This window comes from Hevea brasiliensis, chromosome 2, assembly GCF_030052815.1.
Source record: "Hevea brasiliensis isolate MT/VB/25A 57/8 chromosome 2, ASM3005281v1, whole genome shotgun sequence".
In the NCBI taxonomy this organism is placed as follows: Eukaryota; Viridiplantae; Streptophyta; class Magnoliopsida; order Malpighiales; family Euphorbiaceae; genus Hevea; species Hevea brasiliensis.
The window spans coordinates 101,278,002-101,283,397 of NC_079494.1; the positions used below are offsets into that span (position 1 = coordinate 101,278,002).

General features: G+C 29.2%; 1 long non-coding RNA gene across 1 annotated transcript; it reads left to right on the top strand.

Annotated features, from left to right (window-relative positions):
- Nucleotides 1-1,281: 1,281 nt before the first annotated feature.
- Nucleotides 1,282-2,621, top strand: LOC131170593 (uncharacterized). Its single transcript, XR_009141388.1, has 2 exons — nt 1,282-1,515; nt 2,282-2,621. It is a non-coding gene; the product is annotated as an uncharacterized LOC131170593 (long non-coding RNA).
- The last annotated feature ends 2,775 nt before the right edge of the window (nt 2,622-5,396 follow it).

Below are 5,396 nucleotides of genomic sequence, written 5' to 3' on the forward strand. Positions count from 1 at the left end.
CAAAGGAGATATCAATTTAAGGCATGTAATACCTCTAGCCTATGAGTACTAATATATTTGAAAAAAAAATTCTTAGTAATAAGTATGACATGTATATTTAGAATGACATGGATATTTAGAAATCAAAACTTATTCATAAAACATTAGTATGAAAATAAAGTTAAGTATGGGTGATAGTTTATCATAGTACAAAATAAAATTAAAAAGTTTTTTTTTAAAAAAAAAAAAACAAAGAAGAAGAAAAAAGAGAAAGATTAAAAAAAAATTCTTTGATTTCAAATTTAATTTGATTTTAATTAAATTTGGATTAAAAAGTTTTTTACATTAATTTTGATTTCAGATTTTAATTTTAATTAAATTTAATTTATAGATTCAATTTCAATTTTAACTTAAATTTAATAAAATTCTTTTTTTAATTTTGAATAGCCTCTTTTTGATGTCATTTTAGAGAGATAACGACACCCTATGTTTGACTCCCCACGCGCTACCCACACTCGTTCCAGCTCTCAAATCACTCTCCTAAAATCTTCACAAAATCTATGACACCTATACATCCCCTTAATGCCTAATCTACTCCCTTAATGTCACGGGCCCAGCTTTAACACTCAATTGGGACCGTGTGATACTTAGCTTGAATTCTTCAAGACAAGTCAGCCCACAAGGATCTCACAACAATCTGCGAGAAATCAAGGACATGGTTAGTATTAGGCTAAGTTAGGCTAATTTAAAAGGTATTACAAGCATTTTATATAAATGAGGCAATACATAAGCAAGCATCATAAGTATGAAAAGCACAGCAAATAAAGGCACAAACATGTCATGAAAAGGCTACTTCATTCATGTATGAAATATAATTATAGCCAATCCATAATAGGCAGCATTTTATATAAATGGGGCAATACATAAGCAAGCATCATAAGCATGAAAGGCACAACAAATAAAGGCACAAGCATGTCATGAAAAGGCTACTTCATTCATTTATAAAACATAATTACAGCCAATCCATAATAGGCAAGGGAAAAGCCTATAAGGAGTTTATGACGGGATATAACAAGCAAAGTGACTAGTTAGGCCAGTTATTCACTTAAGACCAACCAATCACTCCCCCTAAAGAGCATTGGGACATAATGGGGTGTGGTAGGAGATACATCAACATGCTTAAGTTGTCACACCCCTAAAATTACATAAATAAAAATAAAATATAAATTATCTCTTTTGCCCCTTAAAGCCCCTTAAAGATGTTACATTAGACAGTACCCTAACTTCCTACCCCTTGACACTTAAGACCCACATAACACATAATCACCCATTCGGCTCTCTCCATCAACGCCATACTCACAAAGCACTTCCTCACAAACCCACTTGAGATCAAGGAAAATAAGGTGCTTTCCCTACACAAATATAGCACCATTATCGATTTTCATCAGTAAAGGGAGGACGCTGGTGTGGTTTTGGCAGCTGGTTAGAAGAGGCAATGCAAGCACCGAACAAAATCCGACAAGGAATCGCCAAGGGGTTAGGGCTTTGAATTTTAAATTGATGATTTGAATTTATGATCTTCTGCTACGAACTACTGTGATTGAGCTATTTTCTACTATTTAAGCCTAATTCTTTCTTGGCTGCCTGCAATCTTAGATAATTAGGCCTCTGCTGAACTAATTGAAAAGATTTTGTCTCATAACTTGATTTTAGGCTGCATTCAGTTGTGCTCATATCAGTCATAGCTTCCCCAATTATTAGGTTTTCGAAATCTGATACTACATATATATGTACTTTTTTTTGTGAATTAATGATAGATACATAGTGCTATCCAAGCAGTTTCAGACTTGTATTTGAGCCTCTTTATCTCTAGTTCATATGTCCCATTGGATATTTATATTGGATATTTTAACTTGGAAATGTGGTTTGCTTCCTTTGGGGAATAGTAGTACTCATACTTTCCTCAGTGAAAGTCACTAATATCTGCTGAAAATATTTCACGCTTCTGTCTGCATGACTGGAATTTATAGCAGTAATTGCACCTGTACACAGTAATGAACATGTGTATAAACTTGATTCTGGGTTACAACATGGTCTATTGAGTGAAATAATTTTTACGATGATCAAATTTGTTGTTTGTCTATGATTCTATAAGAACTTCATGTGTAATTCTGTGTCAGCTTTTTTTAAATATACTTCTATAATATTGGGAATCATATGTACTGTGTCACTAAATTAATATTACTCATGCCAGCAAGAAATTGACTGATCAATGCCTACTTGTTCCCTATTATCTTTTCAGGTAGAAATTGGTGTAAGCATGTTCAAGCCTGCTAGCTATAGTATTAAGCCATTTGGAGAAATCTAGAGATGCTCTTCCATCATATTTGTTTTTTATTTGCTTCTTCCAATCCTTGTCTCAAAACTCCTAAAAAATTCAGAATCCTCTGTCATGGGGTGTTGGTCTGTGACTGGGTAAGGGAGTGCCCTTTGTGCATGAATTTTCATTTTCAAAAAAAAATGATAGAAATGAGAATAAAGCTATTGAATACTTGGACTTTGCTACTGTTGGTACAAATTTTAGTCTATGAATGTGAGTTGTTCATGAAGATCCAAGAGAATTTTGAGATGATTTAAATTAATTTGACTTGTTCTTCTCTGTTGGATTTTGATATTAATCCAAGTAGTATCTGTTTAAGAACTGTTTTCTTTGGACTAAAGTAAACAGAGAAGGTAAATGTGATTTAGCTCAGACAATATTGAAGGAAAAGTTGGCTTAATGAAGCAAAAGCAAGTTCTTTAACCTAATTTCTTTTGTAGATGTAAAATTAATTGTTATTATCTAATACGAATCAAGGAAAGCATGTCACTCTTATTGTTTTTGAATTTTTTTTTCAAAGATAGTGATTGGAATTAAGTTAAAAAGAATTGAATTCCTTAAAAAGAAATTAATTTAATTGATTTAAGATTAATAAAATATAATTTTAAATATTATTTAAAAATCATCTAAAAAAGTTGCTATTATTTTAATATTTTACTATTAAAATATATTAAATTTAATTTTTAATATTTTCTAGTTAATATAAAAAATTATTTTTCAATAATAACTCTAAAGCCTTTTCCTTAAAGAATATGAGAATTTTGCAAAGTAAAATAAAGTAATAAAATTTAAGATATCAAAATCTCTCTAATTTATTAATTTAATTTGTTGAGAAAGTAAAGTTTTGAAAGTTGTGAAATTTGTAAAAATTTTATATTGTTCTAAAAACATTTACTTTAAAAATTTATGTTTTACTTCCAAAAACTTTCATAATGTTTGGTGTTTCCTATTTTTCTATAAAACTTTGGATTAATTGTATTAATCAATTTTCAATTTATATGGTTATTTTATTTTAGTTATTTAATTTTAATTTATTAAAATAAAAATTTTCAATCTTAGTTTTATTTTAAAAAAATCCTCCTAATTTGGAAGTGTAAAAAAAAAAATTATCCTTTTGACTTTTTTTATTTCTTACTTTTATTATTAAATTAATTAATAATTATTATTAGTAAAATTATTTTATTTAAGTAAAATTTATTAATAAAATTGTTAATTATATATGTTATTTATTATTAATTAAAGTTTAATTTATAACAACGTGAAAAAATAATAATATAATAATAAATCTTCTTTTATATATATATATATATATATATATATATATATATATGACAAGACTATTCTCAATAAAATGGGAGATGCTTATTCAAAAGGTAGATCTCTTTATTTACTTTTTGGAACAAAATTGATTTTTTTTACTTTTATAATACATATATTTTTCTCTTATTTAATTTGCTTTTTGTTATCTAGCTTAACATTACCTTTTGCTTTTTGGTTTTGAAATGAAAAAAAGCAAAAAAGCAAGCTTGCATGTTCAAACCGTCATCATGGCATATATTATTGAGGATGATTTGATTAAATCCAGTCCTGTTAACAATTTTCAGAGTTAATCTTTTTGCATTTGATATGAAACTTTAGTGAGACAGGTGGAAGTAGACCATCTGACGGGGCAAACAACAATTTTGAGATCTGATATTTTGTATGATTGTAGACAATCTCTCAACCCTATTGTGGATTTAGGCCAGTTTAGCTCCTCCCTTATGTGTAATTTCCTGAACTGTGGCCTTTTTCAAATGTAGTTGGATTTTGTTATGTTTAAAATTCGCATCTCTTTATCAAATTGAGGGGCACAATGCTGTCTATGGCGTTAATGGACTTAACATGAGAGGCAGTCTGTATGTGGTTGCTTCATGTATTTTTTACTGAGAAGTAGGCCTTTATTATTATTATTATTATTATTATTATTATTATTATTATTATAGATAAAAAAAATTTATTAATTTTAACGTAAAACTTGAGTACATGGAAATCTAGAGTGTGATATTTGTAGATAAATACATATGTGAGTGATCTAACATTAAAGTAAGGTAAATTCTGATATCATATAGAGAAAAAAAACTAGATTTAATTATACTATAAAAATTAGCTCATCTCAAATTAATGTGGAATATTAATAGTTTATTATTTTGATTTGTATAAAAGGGTTTATAAGAGTTAAGAGCCAACTAACTAATTGATTAATTCTAATATTGTTTAGTTTTCTGATATTGTCGGTGGTGATGACCAGAATACCTGAGAACTGTGCATCCTATTTGAGAATGGTTGACCTTTTTTTTTTTTTTTAATAATTAGGCCATGGTTTATGAAGTTCGTCTTGAAATGTTTCATTTCATGTTATGTGTTCTTTCTTTTGCATTTTGAGCATGGCATGAATTTGTTGCTTTGACTGCGTGGAATAAACTTATAATAAATGTTTGCATTACAACTTATTTAAATATTTTTTTAGAACATAGATACCTAAAGGAGTTGGATGTATGTTAAGAAGCTTCCAGATGGACTATTGAACCCAGAGTTTCTTCGTGGGTTAGAAGCATTTATCAATTTCGCTTGTAGTAAGCCATAATTTATGGATGTGAGTAAAATAAGATGTCCGTGTACGAAGTGCATAAATCGAAAGTACCCACTTGTGGATGATGTCAAATTTCATCTTGTTAGTAAGGGGTTTAGACGTAATTATCTAAAATGGATTCACACCGTGAATCATTGAGTTCTTCAACGTATGTCGTTGAGGTCAATATTCCAAGGCAATAACGTTTCCAAGGTGACACGAACCCATATCGTAATATGGTGTTTGATGTTGCTGGTCCCCATTTTCAAAACATTGTAGCAGATGTTCCTTCACTAGATAATGAAGTTGATAATATGGAAGAACTGTCGAATCCAAAATCACAAAAATTTTATGATATGTTAAAAGCAACTGAAGAGGAACTATGGCCTAGTTGTGAGAGGCATTCACAATTATCTACTGTAGCTCAAA